We start from the raw sequence: 23573 nt of genomic DNA on the forward strand, positions 1-23573 counted from the left end.
AAAGCACCTTCAGTGGAACTTCTTGAAAGAGCAGTCCTCAATATATCTCCTGTTTATAACGAAGATTGGAGAACTAAGATCATCTCTTACCTTTAGGGTAAATTCCTTTCAGATGACGAAACTTATAACAGGAGGATAGAGGCAAGAGCTCGTCCATATGTCATGATAGAAGGGGAGTTGTACAAGCATGGAGTTTGTGCTCCACTACTCAAGTGTTTATCTAGAACCGAAGGCATAGAATTGATGAAAGAAATACATGCAGGTCTGTGCGGATCTCACATTGGATCTAGGCCGTTACTTGGAAAAGTTTTCCGTCAAGGGTTTTATTGGCCGAAGGCAGCTTCGGATGCAGCGGAATTAGTTCAAAAGTGCGAAGGTTGTCAGAAATGCGCAAGAGATAAAAAACAACCTTCGTCCTTAACCCAGCTCATACAACCCATCTGGCCATTGCAAAGGTGGAGCCTTGACTTGTTAGGTCCGTTACCACCGGCCCAAGGAAACTTAAGATATGTTGTAGTGGCTGTAGAATATTTTTCTAAATGGATTGAGGCAAAGCCTTTAGCCACAATAACTTCGGCCACCATTCAAAAGTTTTTCTGGCAGAATATTGTTTGTCGTTTCGGGGTACCAAAGGCCATCACTGTAGATAATGGAACACAGTTCGACTCCGAAGCTTTCAGAGATTTCTGTGATCAAATTGGTACGAAGATCCATTTTGCATCAGTCAGGCATCCGGAGTCAAACGGACTCGTTGAAAGAGCCAATGGCATTATAATGACAGGAATAATGAAGTTAATCTTCAATCAACCTAGGGGAAAGTGGCCAGATCAATTAATCAAAGTGGTATGGAGCCACAACACAACAATATCAAGGTCAACAGGCTTTACTCCATTCAAACTATTGTTTGGTGACGAAGCAATAACTCCGGAGGAGGCCAAAACTGGATCAATAAGAGTAGTAGCTTCGGCAGAGTCAGATTCTGAAGCTGTTTATTCTGTGGAAAAAGATGCTATAGAAGGGATCAAGCTTCAAGCTGTGGAGAACATCAATAAGTATCAAGCCGAAACAATCAAATGGCGTGATAGAAAGGTTCGGCTAAAGAATATTGAGCCAGGACATTTGGTGCTTCGGCGAGTGGCTAACCCAGATACAGTGGGCAAGTTGCAGTTGAAATGGGAGGGACCTTTTTTGGTAGCATCTTCGTCAAGACCCGGTTCATACAGATTGAAGGATATGGACGGCAACGACATTCCTAGATCTTGGAATGCGGATGAGCTTCGGCGATATTATGTGTAACTTGATGTAATTTTTTATGTTTTTTCTTTTTCATTGCACCCTTTTCCTTTCTGAAGGGGGAGAAAGGTTTTTAATGGGGCCATCATATGTAATTTCCTTTTTTAGTTCTATAAGAGCAAAATCCCTCAAGGAATGTAAATGTAAAAGCTGAGAACGCACCATCGAGTGCCGAAAAGTAAAAAGCGAAGAAGCTCCAAAGTCGTTCCTAAGGGAATGCAGAGCTTACAGCGAAAAGTCAACGCTGATTCCGCCGAAAGTAAAAGGCGAAGAAGCTCCAAAGCCGTTCCTAAGGGAATGCAGAGCTTACAGCGAAAAGTCAATGCTGATTCCGCCGAAAGTAAAAGGAGAAGAAGCTCCAAAGTTAGCACTGATATGTGATTGTTTCTAAGGAAATAATGGCTGTGATTATGGCTTCGGATATGTGTTTGGACATTCATTTGTGTAACACCCCTGGTGTTACTATAACTAAAATTTGAGCATGGCATCATAAGCATTGGCATTGCATATGTTTGACACACCTAGAGTGCATTCACTAGGCAAAAATTTCAAACAAGTTGTATTGTTTAAGTGTTTTGCAAATAGGACCCTGGATAGGGAATTTAACCTTAAATAGGGATTAAAGGGGTAAGACTAACCCAAGTTGAGAAAACCTAAAAGCTTTAGGGTAAAAGTCATAAAATGACCCCAAAAATAAACTTGAATCACATTTATACCCCTGGGATACCAGAAACCCTAATTGGAACCCTGGAAAACCCTGAAACCAAACCCTAGGGGCTTATGTGCAAAATTAGCCCACTTTTGGGTTAAAGTGCAAAAACCAAGTCAAATAAGTATTTTAAGTCATTTGGTTCACAAATATGTGGACTTGAAAGCCAAACCCTAAGTTTTGGACTTAAATGCAAAATGGACCTCATTTGAGTTCTATGCTAAGTCTGAAAACAGGGTTATAGGCCCAACTTTGGGGCTGTGTAGCTTTCAAAATAGTGAGAATTCATGTTAGGTGACCACATCAAAGTTGAAGACCAATCATAGGAGAACAACTTTGTTTAAGGGTTCAAGCCATGATCCTATGAGAAATTTGGAGAAAAACCCAATCAAAGATGGACTGTCAGACTGCCTGAAGTCTGAAATACAGATTAACAGTGTTGTGAGATAAACTTTGAGCTCGATTTTGAAGGGGATCCAGTGACTTTTTGTAGGAGCACATTGTAGCAAAATGATAGATGGATTATAGCTCTATAACTTTGCTGCAGCAAATTTGCATAGGTTTCACACAAAATCGGGAGTAAATTGAGTTCCAATTGGCTCTGTCAGTCAAGCTCTTTATTGAATTCAGAGCACTGTTCACCATCATCAGAAATATCGCGTCGTGGATTAGGATCACCCCCCCTGCCGGTGATAAGAACGCCACCGCGGCGTGACCGGTCGTCGGTGGTCGCGGTAAAGCTCCTTGGTATCGTGGCAAAAAGTTACCGAGGTGGTGAACTCTGGTTAAACGGCGACCCCGTGCCCTCACCGGAAACCGCCACGCGGAAAGCTTGCCAGCGCATCCGCAGTTCGCGCTTCTTCTCCAACTCCGGTCGATGGTCCTCCGCCGCGTGGCCTAGCTTTTCTACCATGTCGCCGTGACTCCCTTGGGCCATCCCATCATCGTCGGGGAGGTTGCCACGGCGTTAGCCACGTATTCACCGCGCCGCCTTCTTCTTTATCTCCGGCCGCCAACACGGCTCGGCCATATTGAGCGCCACCGCTCGCTCCGCCTATAAATTGAGCCCCCGGCCAGCTGCTCTAGGTCGTACCAAAGCCGCAGCCACCACTCCCGTCTCCGATTAACCCCCATAGCCAGAGAATTGCTCATTTCCCCCAACTTCGTTCTCCGCTACCGTGAAACGAGCCTCGCCACGGCCAGCGCAAATCAGGTCCGATACTGTCATCCTCAGTCTTGTTCTAACATTCTCATGTGCCCTTGATGCTCTCCAAACCATCCAATTGAACTAGACTGCCATGAATCGACGGGAACACATTCATCTGCCCGCAAGGTCCACGGTCACTGCGGCCAGAGCAAACCTAGTAGCCATCCTTGCAATTGATTTGGGGGAAATGCTCGGGGTAGTACTAATTTCGTGTCCGCTGCTCGGAGAACCCTGCCGTTGCCCTAATCGGCCGGTGCTTGTGCTCGCCGGAGCTCGGCTATGCGCGAGCGCCGTCGTGGACTTCCAACCGTGAATAGATAGAAATGCAGGGGTCTTTTTGTAACGGTCAGTGACTCCTGAAAATAGTGCTTATACTCATTTCAGATTAGCCAGAACACCGAGGATCCTTCTGCAAAGATGCCAGAGCGCGCAGGCGTGGGCGCGTTTTCTCTCTGGTGTTGGGCCGCTTGGGCTAGAATTGGCCCAGCACTATTGTAGCTTTTCCTTTTTCTTTTACAACAGAGCTTTAGAAATTTGTTAAAAATGGTAGAAAAATCCTAAAAATATGAGACCAATTTTCTTAGAACCCTAATTTCCTGTAGTATTTAATAAAAATAAACTCATGATTTTTAGATCAAATAGGGAATTTTAGAGTATTTAAAATAGCCTAAACTACTGGTTCTGGATTTTTAGAAAATAGATAATAATCCCAAAATTGCCCAAACTTTTTTATGTGAGCTTTTCACATTATTTAGAAGCCTTGGGTAGGGTTTGAATTGATTTGGTCCTTGTTTGATCACCAAACCCCAAACCACCCCCCCTGCCCTGTGAACTCCTTTACCGACTCCGGAAACCCTAAGTTCTCGGAGTTCCGTGAAGGAAAGTTGTACTCAAGATATAGATAATAAGTTTATATTATCTTTGCATCCTCATAAGCATCCCATGGCATCCATTCTTATACATATGTATGGTTATGATTAGAACGTGAAGAAGAGATAGAAGTCACCGAAGACAGGACACCACCACCTTCGGATTCGCAAGCAGGCAACTGCTTCTACTTCGATATCTGTGGATCCGAACCCGAATCACCTGTAAACGAAGGCAAGCCCCGGTGCATTTGCCACCTCCTTGATGCTTTTAAAATCTTTCTCACTTGCTTGATGCATTAGGTGATAGGAGTTGATTGCTAAAACAATTCCTGCATTACCTTCCTTGAATTTGATTACCTTCCTTGATCACATGTTTTTACAAAAGATTTTTGATGCTTAGCCTTGCTTTAGAAAAACAAAAGGTTTTGTTTTTACAAAAGATGTTGTGGCAAAAGTGGGAGGGTTGTTTTCAAAAATAAAACTTGATGGTGAATCCATCATGGCCGTGATGGATTCAACATCGAAAAAGATGTACCTCTGCCAGGTACCAAGTTTTTGGGTTAAAAAGATTAAGCTGAGACCGGGCGGGTGACTTGCACGAGAAGAGAGTCTCGGTGTAGTGTCTCCGTCTGAGTCGATTAAGGACCTTGTCGATGTAGGCCTGCTGGCCGAGGACACTTTAACTGGTCACATGCCTCGTCATGGGTAAGCCTTGCCTCGGGTAGACTAAGGCCAGAATAAGATAACCCGAAATGGGCGTGGAGCGGTGGCGAGAGTAGCGTGTACCCTCCGTGGCAAGAGGCTGGACGGTGGTGTATCTGTGCTCTCGGTTTGCGTGAACCTGATATGGTCTTAAGAACCCCGGTGGCGGGTTGACATATGCAAGGGTTAAGTGCTACATATGTCGTGTGATTGGATATCCTCAGCTGAGTATAATCGATTCGGATCGCCGTACCTCCGCGGTTATGGAGACTTGGCCACTGACTTACACGTAGCATTCCACTAAAGATGATGGGTTTCTGTTAAGAAATTGGCTAGTGCAGGACCAGTGATTGAACTAGGGTAGAAAGAACTCTAGTTACAGGTAACTCTACTTAACTGGACAATTAAAATTGGATTTTTAAGGATCCACTTTAGTAAGCATTTCTGCAAAACAGAGTCTTTGATTATTAAAGAACCTTACCTTGACTCCCAGATAACCAGCATACCCTTGAGAGTCTTCTCTTTAGTCGGGTAAGACTTGCTGAGTAATTCCATACTCAGGGTTTATTCCTTCGTTGTTTTTAGGTGAGGAAGTAGCAGACTTTTGCTGCTTCTGTGCCAAGGTGGTTCCCAAAGAAGAAAAACAAGACTGAAGTGCGGGAGGACTCGGTCCTCCACTTAGGATCTTTTGCTAATAACTTATCGGGAGGAGTCTGTGCCTCCCTTGGTTTGTATAATATTACTACTCTGCACTCGCCTTTTTAGTTCTGGTCTGTAATAAGTAACTTAATCTTACTTTCTAAATAAATGTAATTTATGTAATCGCTTCCGCATTTCTTTATCTCCGATGTTCTGTAATGTCTGCAAGACGGGTGAAACGTTCCTGGTAAGGTAAGGAAAGATACCGAGCTTGTCAAGTAACTTAGGAACATCTACAGGGTGTCTGATGTCTGTTAGACAAGGACAACTGTAGGTGGGCCTAATTACTTGGGAGGTTCCGTCACAATTTGCACATCACATTACATCATAGCATTTGCATTCATAAACATTCATCCAGGCATATGTAGGGTAACCATCATCATAGCTTAAGTGGTTGCTTCGGCAAAAAGAAAAAAAAAACTGTCTTTTTTACTTCTTCGTGTACGAAAAGAAGAGCTTCGGAAGAAAGGGAAATGTTGTTTTCTATGCTTCGCTGTGTACGAAAAGAAGAGAAGGTGTTTTTTCGCCTTCGGCTCAAAAAGATAATTTCGTCCACATCAAAGCACCTCTCATACATTAATGGAAGGATAAGAGCATATTACAAGGTATGAACAGAATTCATTAAAGACAAGTTTAGTCACATTTACAAAAGTTATCTCAAAAGTTTCTTGAGTCTGTCTACAGTCTACTCCTATTTAATCTTCAAGGGACCTCAGCTTCGGCGTCATTCTCTTTAACCATCGGCTTCGGCTTCGTCATCCTACATGAATTAAGTTGTTGTAAGTCAAAATCGAGCTTGAAGGAAGAGGTAAGCACAAGGTATGATTTCTTACTGGTTCAAGATGACTCCGAGCTTCGTCTCCAGCCTTTTCTCGCCCGCCTTTTGTCCATATCATCTTTACAAATCTATTGGAAATGCTTCGGGCGAGATCAGGAATGTCATCTAGAATTGATGGTGATAAAGCGAAATTGGGCCTATTGACAATCTTTCCATGATCGCAGCCAGCTTTTAGGAAAGCTGCAGCAGTGCCCCGAGAAGCTACCCATGCGCAGAAGTCACCGTGCCCGGCTATAACTTCGTCAAGCTCATCAATTTCACCCTCAATATGTTCGAAGGTCTTTGGTAAATCTTCAGCTGATGGGGTGAATTTCTCACTGCTAGCTCCGACTGAGTGGAAAATTTTTCTCAGTCGTTGAATACATTTGTTGCTAAATTCCAAACATTTGTCTTGAAGGCCCGCCAATAGTTTTTTCAAATCTGAATTTTGTTGGACTTCGGCTTCAAGTTTTGCATTAAGTTCTTGCTTTTCTTGTTCAAACTGTTCAGATTGGCAGAGAAGCTTCGTGTTCAGTTCTGTTATTTTAGCTTCGGCTTCCGCCAATAAGCCTTCAGTCGCTTGAAGCTCGAAGTTCTTCTTTTCAATAGTAGCTGATTGCTCTTTTATTTTGCCTTCTAAATTTTCAATTATAACTTCGTGTTTCTTGTCTTCTAGATCTTGCTGCATTTTCAAAGCTTTGCTCAACAGCATACTCTGCACAAAAACAACCTTCGTTAGACATGTCTTCATTATCCAAAGCAATAAAAGTCAGGGGAAAAGTAGTTCACCTTGAAATTGGAATAAAATAAACTACCAACGATATGTTGTCGTCGGTAGCGGCTAATGTCCGTTTCTAGCTTCGGAAAACCAATACTCTTTGACAGAGTACCGATAACCTTAGCTCCAGTTTGATTCCGGATACAGTCTAATTTTTCATCATCAATACCTCCGAAGAGGAGTGCTCATGGTTTGTATCCGCAAGATTTGGCATACTCTTTAAGCTCTTCTATTTCGGTTTTAGACAATTTTTCTCCAACTAAATTTTGAAACATGAAGGCCTCGTCCTTTGAAGCTTCGTCAGCAATTTCCTTTTCTTTCCCCGACGCTGCGGCCACGGCCTCTTCGGCGGCAGTAGTAGCTTCTTCTGTGGCCATGTCTAGCAACATTTTGTCGATGTGTTCAATTGTGCTTTCCAAGTTCAAATCTTCAATTGAGGTAGCTTCGGCAGCCGCGACCTCCGAAGGTGTGATTTCAATATTTGTCATTCCCTCAGCCGCTGGTATCTTCTGAGCTGAAGCTCTCGGTGGTGTCTTGTCAATGACCTCTGTCACACCGATGATTCTTTGTCTCTTTGCTTTAGTCGTTTTCTTCGTTTTTTCGGGCTCCTTTTCCTTCTGAAAAAACTTTGTCAGTTGAGGCCCCAATGGACTTAGCTTCGCAGGCAGGGATTCAGTCATTACCTTCAAAATTTCCTCCACGTCAGTGGCAGAGTGTGATGCGGGAGTTTCTTCTTCGTCGGATACTTTTTGCTTCGGAGAAGACGCTTTCCTCTTCTTCGGAATTTTCTTCTTTGATGGTTCTTTCTCATCTTCATTTAAGGCTTCGGTTATCCTTTTCCTTTTCCGGCCTCCGACACCTTTATTCAGATTTTCGTAGTCAGGGTATTCAAAACCCAAGGCGTCCAGCACTCGATTCAGTCTTCGCTTCGGACGGGTGCCGAAGGCCGCGGTCATCAACTGATCTTCTTTTTTAGAGTAATTGCCGAGTATTTCATTGCACATTACTTCAATTGTATCCAGCCACTCTTGGCAAGGTGTTTTAAAGTATTTCTTAAACTTGAAATAGTAAGGTAACCGCACAAGTTCTCCTTCTTTTTTCTCCCCCTCTAGCTTCGGCATTTCCCATTCTTTTAAACTAGGAAAAACCCTGAAAGCCAAAAACTCCTGAACCAGGTCTCTTGTACTGATATGCTCTGCAATAATTCTGAATTCATCCAACGCTTGTTGGGTTGGGCCTTCTGGTGTCATGTTGCAACGAGGTCGGGTTTCTCCGAAGATTAGTTCAAGCGGACTCTGCACAAGCTTCTCCTTGTCCTCATCAACCTTGACATAGAACCACTCCGACTTCCAACCTGCCGCCCAATTGCTTCGGTAGCTGATTACAGGAAATTTTGTGGATTTCCGATAAGCAAAATTATAGCAACCAAAGTTATCATGCAATCCATCTTTTCTAGCCTTCGTCTAATAGTGCAGCTCGTGAACTCGACAAAAGCTGTCCGCAAACGGCTCCACTGCCTGGCTTCGGAGGGCCCAGATATAAACACTAAGCCTAACGATAGCGTTAGGAGTCAACTGATGAAAGTAGATACCAAACCTCTTCAATACCTCTGCAATAATCCCATGCAGGGGAATCTTAATCCAGCCTTTAGAAAACTCTTGAAAATGACTATTTCATCCTTCTCCGGCTTTGGGGTAGTTTCTTCCCCGCCGAAGCGTAGTAGCTTCTTCTGATTTTCATTGAAATAACCCGACTTTACCATCTTGGAGAGATCAGCCTTTGAAACAGTAGACTTTCCGAAGTCCAAGTGGCTGGGCTTGCTTGGCATGGCAATACGATAATCATCTTCGGGATCAGTTTCCTCAATATTTTCTTCTTCTGCTTCGGCAGTTGCTCGTTCTGCTTGTTCTGCATCATCACTGGGGATTTTTTCCGAAGTTACCAGCCCGGATCGTTGCATCGCTTCGGAGATGGGAACAGTCTCCGAACCTTCAGCTTCGCCTCCCTCACGCTCAACCCTAGCGGTAGAACGCACTCTGGCCATTTAATTCTGAATTTGTGGCAATTAAATACTTTTTCTTCCGAAGTTTTTCGTCTGACGAAGCAGGCTTCAAGCTGGAGCTTCGTTCGATTCTGAGAGTCAAGCTTCGGCTATGGTTAAAAATTTTGGCAGCAAAACAGTGCAAATAGCAATGAATGCTGTGGTAACTTCACACCTACTCGTCTGTTTATATAGTACTGCAGGTAAGAAGGCGAAGCGCCAGGATTTTTACACCAGGCGGACAGTCGCTTGCACTCGCTGCGTGGTGGACCGCAGAGACCAAACAGTAACTCTGCAAGGTGGGACCGCTACGCGCTGGGAAACTGAATCGTTTCTCGACAACGAGCTCAGGGAAGGTGTTTTTTGGACCTTCGGCTTCCCGAAGCTTAAGAGACTTTTTTCACGGATCAAGCTCGTTACGAAAAACGACCTAGCACCGCGAAAGGGGCTACTGTTGGGACTATGCTTCGTCGCCGAAGGTCTTGTAAGAAGAAGCAGCTTTCGGCTGAAGCTGTTCGTATAAGATGACCGAAGGTTCCTACTCATGAAGCTTCGGTATTACAAACCGACTTAAAAGTAGAATGACCCTCTAGTCCATAAGTGCTTAGGTCGTTGTTATAATCCTTTATGAGGGGCATAATTGTAATTTCTCACAGGCTGTGTCCTGTGCCTATAAATAGTGAACAGTATTCCTTTACTGTTCACAGATTCCGGTATTGGCGATCGCATCATTCGGGAATCAATCTTTGCCAAGGCAGAGGTATAACTGTATTCAATAATTAAATATACTGAGTAAATATAATATGGTTCGTTTATGATTCATTTACCTTTGATACTCTTTCATTTACCTTTGATACAATTCAATTACGAAGACTTAACCTTCGTAATCGTATTGTCATCAACCTTCATCCAAGGTCCATTATCCTCAAGGGAATAATGCTTCGTGGATGAAGGACATTAACATTTAACATTTTATGTTGCCTTGTTCTTAATTCATAGCATTTGAGAACAAGTCCCCAACAGCGTCCTTCATCCCAAACCGCTTGAGCAAGTCTTGCGTGTACTTCGTTTGAGAGATGAAGGTGCCGTCCTTGAGTTGCTTCACTTGGAACCCAAGGAAGTAGTTTAACTCGCCCATCATCGACATCTCAAACTTCTGAGTCATCACCCTGCTAAACTCTTCACAAGACTTTTGGTTAGTAGAACCAAATATTATGTCATCGACATAAATTTGGCACACAAATAAGTCACCATCACAAGTCTTAGTGAATAAAGTTGGATCGACTTTCCCAACCTTGAAAGCATTAGCAATTAAAAAGTCTCTAAGGCATTCATACCATGCTCTTGGGGCTTTCTTAAGTCCATAGAGCGCCTTAGAGAGCTTACACACGTGGTCGGGGTATCGTTCATCCTCAAAGCCAGTGGGTTGCTATACGTACACCTCCTCCTTGATTGGCCCGTTGAGGAAAGTGCTCTTCACATCCATTTGGAACAACCTGAAAGAATGGTGAGCGGCATAGGCTAACAAAATACGAATAGACTCTAGCCTAGCCACAGGAGCAAAAGTCTCCTCAAAGTCCAAACCTGCGACTTGGGCATAACCTTTTGCCACATGTCTGGCCTTGTTCCTTGTCACCACTCTGTGCTCGTCTTGTTTGTTGCGGAACACCCACTTGGTTCCTACAACGTTTTGCTTTGGACGTGGCACCAGGGTCCAAACTTCATTTCGCTTGAAGTTATTGAGCTCTTCCTGCATGGCCAACACCCAGTCCGGATCTAGCAAGGCCTCTTCTACCCTGAAAGGCTCAATGGAAGAGACAAAAGAGTAATGCTCACAAAAATTAACTAATCTAGAGCGAGTAGTTACTCCCTTGCTTATATCACCCAATATTTGGTCGACGGGATGATTTCTTTGAATCGTCGCTCGAACTTGGGTTGGAGGGACTTGAGGTGCTTCTTCCTCCATAACATGATCATCTTGTGCTCCCCCTTGATCACACTCCTCTTCTTGACGAACCTATTCATCGTCTTGAGTTGGGGGATGCACCATTGTTGAGGAAGAAGGTTGATCTTGCTCTTGGTGTTCCTGTGGTCGCACATCTCCAATTGCCATGGTGTGAATTGCGTCCGTTGGAACATCATATTCATCTACATCATTAGAATCAACTTTCTCTCTTGGAGAGCCATTAGTCTCATCAAATACAACGTCGCTAGAGACTTCAACCAAACCGGATGATTTGTTGAAGACCCTATACGCCTTTGTATTTGAGTCATAACCTAACAAAAACCCTTCTACAGCTTTGGGAGCAAACTTAGAATTTCTACCTTTCTTTACTAGAATATAACATTTGCTCCCAAAAACACGAAAGTATGACACATTGTGTTTATTACCGGTTAGGAGTTCGTACGACGTCTTCTTGAGGAGGCGATGAAGGTAGACCCGGTTTATGGCGTGGCAAGCCATGTTCACGGCTTCCGACCAAAACCGCTCGGGGGTCTTGAACTCTCCAAGCATCGTCCTTGCCATGTCAATGAGTGTCCTGTTCTTCCTCTCTACCACACCATTTTGCAGTGGTGTGTAGGGAGCGGAGAATTCGTGCTTGATTCCTTCCTCCTCAAGGTACTCCTCCACTTGAAGGTTCTTGAACCTGGACCCGTTGTCGCTCCTTATCTTCTTCACCTTGAGCTCAAATTCATTTTGAGCTCTCCTTAGGAAGCGCTTGAGGGTCCCTTGGGTTTCAGATTTATCCTGCAAAAAGAATACCCAAGTGAAGCGGGAAAAATCATCAACAATTACTAAACCATACTTACTTCCCCCGATGCTAAGGTAGGCGACGGGTCCGAAGAGATCCATATGCAGCAGCTCCAGAGGTCTTGATGTGGTCATCACATTCTTGCTGTGATGCGCACTTCCCACTTGTTTACCTGCTTGACAAGCTACACAAGGTCTATCTTTTTCGAAAGTAACATTTGTTAGACCTAACACATGTTCTCCCTTTAGAAGTTTGTGAAGGTTCTTCATCCCCACATGTGCTAGACGGCGATGCCACAGCCAGCCCATGCTAGTCTTAGCAATTAAGCATGCATCTAGATCGACCTCTTCCTTTGCAAAATCAACTAAATAGAGTTTGTCGTCTAGTACACCCTTAAAAGCTAATGAACCATCACTTCTTCTAAAGACAGACACATCTACATTTGTGAATAAGCAATTATAGCCCATATTACAAAGTTGACTAACAGACAACAAGTTATACCCGAGCAACTCAACTAAAAACACATTAGAGATGGAGTGCTCGGATGAAATAGCAATCTTCCCTAGTCCTTTAACCTTGCCTTGATTCCCGTCACCGAATATGATTGAATCTTGGGAATCTTTGTTCTTGACATAGGAGGTGAACATCTTCTTCTCCCCGTCCTGTGGTTTGTGCATCCGCTGTCGATAATCCAGCTTGAGCCCCCGGATGCATAAACCTGCAAGACAATTTAGGCTTGTGTTTTAGGTACCCAACTCTTGTTGGGTCCTACAAGGTTAGTAACAATAGTCTTAGGGACCCAAATGCAAGTTTTATCTCCCTTGCATTTTGCCCCTAATTTCCTAGCAATCACTTTCTTATCCTTTCTACAAATTGCAAAGGAAGCATTGCAAGCATGATAAATTGTAGAAGGTTCATTCCTTGCTTTCCTAGGTACATGAACAACATTTCTCCTAGGCATATGAATAACATTTTTCCTAGGCATATCATGCACAATAGAAGAACTCGAAGTAGGCATAGCATATGAATCATAAGAATAATTCCTATAAGCATTTCTAGAGAATTTTCTATCACTATAAATGAAAGCATGATTCTTTTGAACACTATTAGCCATATGGGCCTTCCCTTTCTCCTTGGCGGAGATGGGAGCCTTATGACTTGTTAAGTTCTTGGCTTCCCTCTTAAAGCCAAGCCCATCCTTAATTGAGGGGTGTCTACCAACAGTGTAGGCATCCCTTGCAAATTTTAGTTTATCAAATTCATTTTTGCTAGTCTTAATTTGGGCATTAAGACTAGCCACTTCACCATTTAGTTTTGCAATAGAAGTAAGGTGCTCAACACATGCATCAACATTAAAGTCCTTACACCTATTGCAAATCACTACATGTTCTACACAAGAACTAGATCTATTTTCTACTTCTAGCTTAGCATTTAAATCATCATTAACACTTTTTAAACTAGAAATGGTCTCATGGCAAGTAGATAATTCACAAGAAAGCATTTCATTCCTTTTAACTTCTAAAGCAAGAGATTTTTGGACATCTACAAATTTGTCATGCTCTTCATACAAAATATCCTCTTGCTTTTCTAACAATCTATTCTTGTCATTCAAAGCATCAATTAATTCATTGATTTTATTAATTTTAGTTCTATCTAAACCTTTGAATAAACTTGCATAGTCTATTTCATCATCGCTAGATTCATCATCACTTGAAGAAGCATATGTAATAGTATTCCTAGTGCATACCTTCTTTTCCTTTGCCATGAGGCAGCTGTGATGCTCGTTGGGGAAGAGGGATGATTTGTTGAAGGCAGAGGCGGCAAGTCCTTCGTCGTCGGATGAAGAGCAATCCGAGTCCCACTCTTTGCCGAGGTGTGCCTCGCCCTTTGCTTTCTTGTAAGTCTTCTTCTTTTCCCTCTTCTTTTCTTGATCCTGGTCACTATCATTATCAGGACAGTTAGCAATAAAGTGACCAACCTTATCACACTTGAAGCAGGAGCGCTTCCCCTTCGTCTTGCTCTTGTTGGGATGCTCCTTGCGACCTTTGAGCGCCGTCTTGAAGTGCTTGATGATGAGGGCCATTTCTTCCTCATTTAGCCCGGCCGCCTCAACTTGTGCCACCTTGCAAGGTAGCACCTCCCTGCTACTTGTTGCTTTGAGAGCAATAGTTTGAGGCTCGTAGATCGGCATTGGGCCATTCAATGCATCATCAACATATCTTGCCTCCTTGATCATCATCCGCCCGCTTACGAACTTTCCGAGTATTTCCTCGGGCGTCATCTTGATGTACCTAGGATTCTCACGAATAGAGTTTACAAGATGAGGATCAAGGACAGTGAAGGACCTTAGCATAAGTCGGACGACGTCGTGGTCTGTCCATCTCGTGCTCCCATAGCTCCTTATCTTGTTAACTAGGGTCTTGAGCCTATTGTACGTTTGAGTTGGCTCCTCTCCCCTGATCATTGCGAACCTTCCTAGTTCGCCTTCCACCAACTCCATCTTGGTGAGCATGGTGGCGTCGTTCCCCTCATGTGAGATCTTGAGAGTGACCCAGATTTGCTTGGCATTATCCAAGCCGCTCACCTTATTGTATTCTTCCCTGCACAAGGATGCTAAAAGAACAGTAGTAGCTTGTGCATTTTTATGAATTTGTTCATTGATAAACATGGAGTTATCCGAACTATCAAATTGCATTCCATTTTCTACTATCTTCCATATACTTGGATGAAGAGAGAACAGGTGGCTACGCATTTTGTGACTCCAAAATCCGTAGTCCTCTCTATCAAAGTGTGGGGGTTTACCAAGTGGAATGGAAAGCAAATGAGCATTGGAATTATGCGGAATACGAGAATAATCAAAAGAAAAGTTTGAGTTAACCGTTTTCCTTTTCTCCTCGTATTCGTCGTCCTTTTGAGAAGAGGAAGACTCATCGCTGTCGTAGTAGACAACCTTCCTGATGCGCCTCTTCTTCTTTCCATCCTTCTTCTTTTGACTCGAGTCGGAGTCATTGACTTTGTCGTCCCTTGGCTCGTTGAAGATGGACTCCTTCTCATTGTCGTTGACCACCATCCCCTTTCCCTTAGGACCCAGCTCTTCGGGTGATTAGTCCCTTTCTTAAAGAGAACGGCTCCGATACCAATTGAGAGCACCTAGAGGGGGGGGGGGGTGAATAGGTGATCCTGTAAAAACTTGAAACTTAAAACCACAAACTTGATTAAGTGTTAGCACAATGAAATCAAGTGGCTAAGGAGAGCTCTTGTGAACCACAATTGACACAGTGAGAACAAGCACAAAAGACATGATAATTTATCTCGAGGTTCGGCCAAGTGCAAAACTTGCCTACTCCACGTTGTGGTGTCCCAACGGACGAGGGTTGCACTCAACCCTTCTCAAGTGATCCAATGATCAACTTGAATACCACGGTGTTCTTCTTTCTTTACTCTTTCCCGTTTGCGAGGAATCTCCACAACTTGGAGTCTCTCGCCCTTACAACAAGAATCAAAGTGAAGGCACTAGAGTAAGGGAGGAAAGCAACACACACAAATCCACAGCAATACGCACACACACAACCAAGACTTGAGCTCAAATGAATAACACAAGGTTCACCACTAGAACGGAGCTCAAATCACTAAGAATGCCAATCGAGTGCGCAAAGATGAGTGTGAATGATCAAGAGTGCTTAGAGTATGCTTGGTGTACTCCTCCATGCGCCTAGGGGTCCCTTTTATAGCCCCAAGGCAGCTAGGAGCTGTTGAGAGCAATCCGGGAAGGCAATTCTTGCCTTCTGTCGGGTGGCGCACCGGACAGTCCGGTGCACCACCGGACACTGTCCGGTGCTGATTTCTTTCCTATTTTGGCGCAGCCGACCGTTGACGATTTGGAGCCGTTGGCGCACCGGACACTGTCTGGTGCACACCGGACAGTCCGGTGCCCCCTTCTGACCGTTGGCACGGCCACGCGTCACGCACGGATTGCGTGGCCGATCATTGGCGCGGCCGACCGTTGGCTCACCGGACAGTCTGGTGCACCACCGGACAGTCCGGTGCACCACCGGACAGTCCGGTGATTTTTAGCCGTACGCCGCCGACGAAACCCGAGAGCAGCCTTTTCGCCAGAGCCAGCCTGGCGCACCGGACACTGTCCGGTGCACCACTGGATAGTCCGGTGCACCCAGACTGAATAGCAGTTGGCTGTACACAGCCAACTCTTTTTCCTTTTGTCTTTTCTCTGATTCTAGCACTTAGACAAATATGTTAGTACACAAAAACCAATGTACTAAGTCTAGAATCATACCTTTGTGTTGATTTGTACTTCTTCCACCATTTGGCATAGTTTCATTCTTAAGCCATTTGTGTTGGCACTTGATCACCAAAATACTTAGAAATGGCCCAAGGGCACATTTCCCTTTCAGGTTGCTAGCCTAATCCTCGAACTCGTCGAAGTCCTGAAGCTCCTGGAGATCCGCCTCGACACCTTCTTCTTTACCTGAGCATAGATTGCACCAAAGGCAACCTGGTGTTTTGTGAAAGCAAGGGTGAGTACACATCAACGTACTCAGCAAATGTCACGTTTAGTTGTAGTGGACTAGCTTTATGTGGGGTTAAGTCAAGCAGTTGCTTTTAGTTGGTCAGATTATTATTACTAGTAGAAAGCCAGGTTTTAGCATTAACCCAAGTTCTTAACCCAAAGTACCCTTTCCAAACGGAAAGAATACCACTTACCATTACCATAGTCATAAACATCATCCTTGTCACCACCTGTAAACTAACCATCTCTGATCAAGGTATCTCTAATCAATGGAGCTCCCTTGGCCGCTCATAACCGCGAGCACGACTGATATATCAGTTTCATAACACTCTGCAGAGGTTGCGCACTTTACCCACAAGCCGTGATTCCCTCTTGCCTCGGGCCGATCAAACCCTTAAACACTACCAAGGTGAATAGGCAGGGTCTCACTACGTAGCCTTTACAAAGATTCCCTGGGGCTGTAGCCGCCCGTTAGGTTTCCTAAATGCACCGCACTCCTCCCCAAGGGGCGAACCAACCTTGGCAGAGCGAGCCACATACATCGAGCCCCATTAACGGAACGACAGCGAAGCGAACTACACCCCAGTTCCTCTAATTACTCAGCTAAGGGCGTCCCATTCCACCCTCATGGTTGCACTGTTTTCCCGGGCGGTCATCCAACGAACAGGTCCTTATGGAGAGGCACTCGAGAAACCGCTCAAGCCCCATAAGGTATCACTAGTCCAACATCATAATAATAATGACAACATCGTATCATAAGTGTTCACATTATGTTCATTGATTAAAGTAAAGCAATAGCACGAATCTAACCATAGTAACCCAAAAGGTAATCAAGGACAAGGTAAATAGAAAGCTAGTCAATCCTTAGGTTGTTCATAGTATGCGGGACAATGAATTATAAAGTAAATGAGACATAATGGGTCAGAGGACACTTGCCTTCACCAAACAGATGCTGAGGGTCTTCAACTTCGTGGAACTCGAAGAGCTAGATCACTTGGTCGCCGATGCTTGACTGTCGATTCCTCGAAGCTCGGAAATGGATCGCAGTCTATTCGCGTCACATAGTGAATACCAACAGGCACAAACAAACAGACATATGTATATGCATAAGAACATTACACCATTCAAATAAAAACATAATAAAACATGCAAAATGAAATACAGTGCGCTACTATAGTCACGCGAGGAAAAGAAACGCGATAGTCGGAGCTACGGTCGAGAATTTAGCGCGTTTACTCTAAAAGTATTGGTTAGAACATTTGATTCGACATTATCAAATATAAATTATATCTAATATTTAGTTTCACTTAACCTGTTACACTAGCAGCTGTTAGTTAACTAGTAATTTAATTAAAGCGAGAGATTATAGGCGATGTGAATTTACGACACATGAAACAACACGACAGCGTGCAGAAGGACGCTCGGACACGCATGACCACACGCGATTTAGCGCGCGGGCAACGCCTGAAACAGTGCGTGCGACTAGCGTGAATATCATGCGAATCAGCACGCGGCCACATGCGGAACAGCACGCGCGACAGGCGAGAAAATACTAAATAGAGAACGCGCTTATACTAGACAAATGTTAAATAAATAGAAAGTAGTTAGTTAATATTAGCCATGATAACGTTTATTATAAAAGTTCAAGTTGAACATTACACATTTAATCCAATTAGAATATTAATCTAATAAATACTAGTCGAGCCACCCATAAGTTAATTATCTAACATATATGATCTGACGAATTAACGTTACTAACATGAGCGTTTATAAACAAAATTAATTTATTATCACGCGTAGATGTCGCGCGACACACGTGATCGACACGCAAGATACGCGTTAACAACGCACGGCAAGGCAAGCGACATGTGCAAATGGCACACGCGACACACACAAACGACGTGTGGCGGCACGCGACACTGTACGAAACAGCGTGCGGATGGCACGAGAAACAAGACGCACGACAGGGCGTGACACGCGCGAGTCAACGCGACTACGCGCATGAACAACACGACGACGCGCAAACAATGTCGCGCGCGAACAACAACAAACAATTAATTAATTAAGAGTATTTAAGCTGGTATTAATCAAGTTAATTAACATTTATATTTATAAAAGCACGAGTTAAAACTATAGACTTGTTCTAAATAAATTGTTATTTTATTAACCCTCGAATAAACCAATAATTAATTATTCAACTAAAACATGTGATCCGACGACAACGAGCGCCACACGTGGGAATAGTCCGTGCGTCACGCGTGAAGGAGCACACGGAAAGCGCGCACAACCACATGTGACCATGAGCAAATGACACGTGACAATGCGTGCGAACAGCTCGCGACAAATACGTGCGAAACAACACTACGACATGCACACGGTGCGTGCACAGCACGACGACGAGCACATCACACGCGAACAGCGCGACGGTAGTGCGACGACACAAGAACTACTAAATAGATGTTGTGTCTATACTAAACAAATATTAAATTAAAACATTTGTGTAGTCATTAATCACACTAACATGTATTTATAAATCGTAAACTTAAACTATGAATTAGTTATTTTAATGACCAAGAGATAAACAATTACTTTATTAATTAAATAAAACATTTGTCGCGACCAAACAATGTTTCTAACATGTAGACAACGTTATTATCAAACTAACGCAACTAGAACGTGTCGAAACAAATTTATAACGTGTGCACGAGATCATTACATGGTTAATGTAACTGGAATGGATTAATCGAATATCTAACGCCAAAGTTAATACATATTTTATTAAATAGCGCACTAACGACGATGTGGCACGATCCTATCGGTCAGAATCGTGCCACACCAAGGGTCACATGGATCTCATCCATAACCGGTCAAAGTGGCCACATGGACTTATTCCTCTCTGCTGTTACCGCACATGCGATTCTTTTTCCTGTGCACGCACGAAGTGGGCAGCTTCTTCTCCAATCTTCCATTCTTCAACTACAAGGACGCTGGGGAAAGCTCGGACGGCCCTGGGCAGCTGCGCAGGAGCAGAATCGCACCGGGGTCAAGGGGCCGTCCACCAGGGGCGCTCCTCGGTAGTCGCTGCATGCTAGGGAGCCGCTGCCAGGGCCGTAGCCATGGAGGCTTGCCAGGCGAGGGCCGAGGGGCATGGGCTAGCAGGGGTAGGGGCCTGGGGCAGCGCGGCTCGCCGGTGACCCACCAGCCAGCGCCGCGCGCACACACAGGACGTGCAGGGAGGCACGACTGCAGGGACTCGGCCATGGCCATGCGCAGGGGACACACATCGGAGGGAAGGGGAGCCGCGCAGGGGCTCGCCGAGAGGAGACGAACTGCTCGGCAGGGGGCAGAGAGGGCTACTCGCCGGGGAAGAACGCGTGGGGAGGGAGGGAGAAGCCAGAGAGGAAGAGGGATAAAGGGAGAAGAGGGAGGGGGCAGAGAGGGCTACTAGCCGGCCGGATGCCGTGCGCAGAGGCCCGGCCCTGCCTTGCCGCGTCCGCGGAAGCGGTTGCTGAACAAGACGAGGGAGAAGAGAGCGGCATGGAGAATAGAATTATGCAAGCGGCACGCGAGTTGAGCGACAGTTTCGCTCTGGTCACGCCCACGTTGTGGGTATGAGCCCAGATGACCAAGTGAAGCAGGAGGCGGTTGGGGGAAGATGCCAATGACAGGCGGGCTCCACTGCGTAGTGGAACAGCTGGGGGGTTTTTATTGTGCAGCTGATGCGCAGAGGACCAGGGCGAGCGCCTCCGCGCGCACGTACAGAAGAGTGGGTCGTGCTTGGGAAAAGGCGAAGATAGGAGTTTTATTTTCTCTTTATTTATATATAAATATGTTTGGTTATTTTAGACCATGCTCAAATAGTTTAAATTCTATAGTTTTTGCTTCTTCAAAACATAAACACTGCCAAGATCATTTTTTTAGCAAACAAAAATTGTGCTTCGGCAAGAATGCAACAGTCAGCTTCTTTAGGGCATTATTTTACTAAGATTAAAACGTATATATAACAAAATAATTCTCCATTTTTTTAGGAAAAAGGGAAGGAAAGCGAGGAACTGAGACGGTGACATCTGAATTTGTTGGATATTAAAAAAGAAATTTTATACCCCAAATTCAGGGTGTTACAATATATGTCAAGTCTTCCTGGACTTCGAGATCCTCAGTTGGCAATTGCTCTTCTGGCACTCGCAAACACTTCTTCAGCTGAGACACGTGGAAAACATCATGGACTGCGGATAGACTTTCTGGTAGGCTGAGCTGGTATGCCACTTATACATGTCTTGTCTGAATCTGGTACAGTCCTATGTATCGAAGTGCTAATTTTCCCTTAACTCCAAACCTTCTGACTCCTCTGATCGGTGACACCTTCAAGTAAACATAATCTCCCACTTCGAAACTCATCTCTCTTCTTCTAGTGTCGGCATAACTTCGCTGCCTAGACTGCTTTGTCTTCAGGTTCTCCTGATCCATTCTAATATTCTCTTTGGCTTCAAGCAAAACTAGCTGAGTGCCCGTGCGTTGCAACGGGACTACTACATTGTAACCATCAGTACCATGCAGACTTCTATATACAATAGTACAATACACGTGTGTTGTGACAATACATAAATTATTTAATAAAATATTAAGACTATATAGAACAAAACAAACAAACAATACAATACAATGTCACAAGGGTTCCATCAAACAATGTCGCACACAGTAACAAGTATGTCACCATATGAAACGAAGAACATGCAAAAACTCTATTTGTGTAACCCACCATAATAGAGCCACATATAAATGTTCACGAGTTCGAAAGCATTTTGTGAATGTATGAATGAGCCTAGAATTCTGATTGAGATCCTTGGGTAGTGAAAAAAATTCATTCTTCTGGCATTGCTTCTCTACCACAAGTTAGGACATCGATTGATTCCCATTTTCATTCCTCATCGCGGGTGTGGAGTGGGGCGTGGGATCTGGGTGCCACGACACCGAGCGAGGGGGGGGGGGGTCGGTGGGTGGGGACACGCGAAGAGCTTCTCCACAGGCAGTGTCCTTGTGGGATGTGGATCTAGCCAGGGGGTGCGACGCTCGTCGTCGTCGACGAGGGTGTTGGATCTCAACGCCGGGTGAGGGGCGGGGAGACGACATTTGGGGGCAAAACACATGGGACATAACCACGGGAGGTAGCCTACGCTTTACCTTCATAGTAGTAGAGATAGACATTTTGTTTTAAAATAAGTACACATTTTAGAATTGGACTATTTAATAGTAGTTACCTTTATCTACTTTCGCTTCATGTAAAGGCAACAATTACATCTTTATATAAGGTGTGTGCCCATGCGTTGATACAGTTTCTATATCACTTAGGTAAGTTATTCAAATATGTTCCAAACCTTTATAATAATATTACACATGAAGATAATTGAACATATTTCAATTGCAATCATTCAAATGTATATCGTAATATCATACTAAAACAGAAAATGTATCTTACCCTTTTTAGAATAATACAAAGTAAAATTTTCCACTTATATTCAACAAAATAAGAAGTATCAACTGGTACCTACACGCGTAAAAGCTTTAGAAACAATAACAACTCAAATTAGCATATTAGGTGGCATAAGGTCCATCTAGTAATCAATTGTACAGTAAGCGTAAGAAACACAGCTGAGAACAATGTCGTCCTCGACTTTACTGACCTCTTCGTGCTTCTGAACACCCTATGAGATAATTGATGTCGGGAAAACGGGCGGCAAAAAGCGCCGTCTCCACGTCAACAGAGACAAGTTTTAATTTAGATATAATAAAGTAAATAATACAGGTATTGCAGGCTCATACTTCCATAATTCTTATATTTGCATAAAAATTATGTTAATTACATCTCCGTAGAGAAAACCCCTGATTAAGAGTTCCAACATAAATACATAAAAGAAAAATAAAATTACATCATATGGCTGACTATTACAAACTACAAAAGAAAACAAAAAAGTCTTCGCCTCATGTAGTCGTGGATGGTCGCATGCGTACGTCAGATACGACATGATTTCATTATTGACGAGCTAACAGAACCTCTTGCATGGTTATTTGCTAGCTTGGTTAGCTCCTTGCCGAAGCATAATATGGATGTATTTTAATTCATGCATATATATTTTTTTGTGTATCTTGTCATGTCTTGAAGTTTGACATGGCGCTGAATTTCAATAACTCAGCATGCGGCCTTTTTTTAATTATTTGAGTATATGCGCCTTTTGGGACGCTACATAATTCACCTCTTAATATTTGTCTCTTTAGCTGATAGTGCATTGTATCACCTATACACATGATTTATTTTGAAGACTGAATTTGATAATCTTCATTGAATAATGCAAGACCATAAATCAATATATTTTATAATTTATATATACTTAGTGTGTGATGTAGCATTTTATTTGGATTGAGACCATGATGTTTGTCTTGGAAAGATATATGGCATATGCAATTAATCTATTTTGTAAGATTGGCATATATATTCATGACATGGTATTTAGTCATGACTTACATATACAACGCTATTTAGTTTAATTTAAGTACATAGTAGAATTGTTTTTTTATTAATTGGGAGGAACGATGATTGATGAATGCCACCAAGCGTATATTTTTTTATTTGCTAGGCTCATTCCAATATTTATAACATTTTGGTTATTTTGACCCTGGCACGTATAGCGGGTTGACTGGTATTTATCCTCTAGATAAGTTATTAAATAGGTGTCTGTGGCGATGGCACGATGTATATATGTATATAGCCCGTGCATCTAAATGATATTTTATGTTTTTTTGTCAATTGCTTGCTAAGTAACATCATTATTACTCACATAATAATATTCCCATTAAAAATATTATCATGTGATATATGGCCGACTTGACTAGAGGCTGGCATTCATTTGTTTATTTTATCCTGGTAGTTGTTGATCAGGACAAAAGGCGAAGATACTCATACGTATGGCAGAATTCTCTAGTTTGGCTAAGTTTTAACTATCACTTAAGTATTTGATTAAGCATAATATTTGGATTATACTTTGGTCGTTGCACGTTAGGGCGTGAATGCGTGATTATATTCAACGATACACACACCGGTATAATTTTGACGTGGTCTTAAATAATTTGGTGTATACGCATGCATGTACTCGAGTATGATTTTATTTGTTCACTTTATTTA

At 43.4% G+C, this 23573-nt stretch overlaps 1 pseudogene; it reads left to right on the forward strand.

The window, feature by feature from the left end:
- Positions 1 to 19242: 19242 nt before the first annotated feature.
- LOC103652120 (uncharacterized) lies at positions 19243 to 19844 on the forward strand (annotated as a pseudogene).
- Positions 19845 to 23573: the final 3729 nt, after the last annotated feature.

The sequence above is a fragment of the Zea mays genome, chromosome 3 (genome assembly GCF_902167145.1).
Source record: "Zea mays cultivar B73 chromosome 3, Zm-B73-REFERENCE-NAM-5.0, whole genome shotgun sequence".
In the NCBI taxonomy this organism is placed as follows: domain Eukaryota; kingdom Viridiplantae; phylum Streptophyta; class Magnoliopsida; order Poales; family Poaceae; genus Zea; species Zea mays.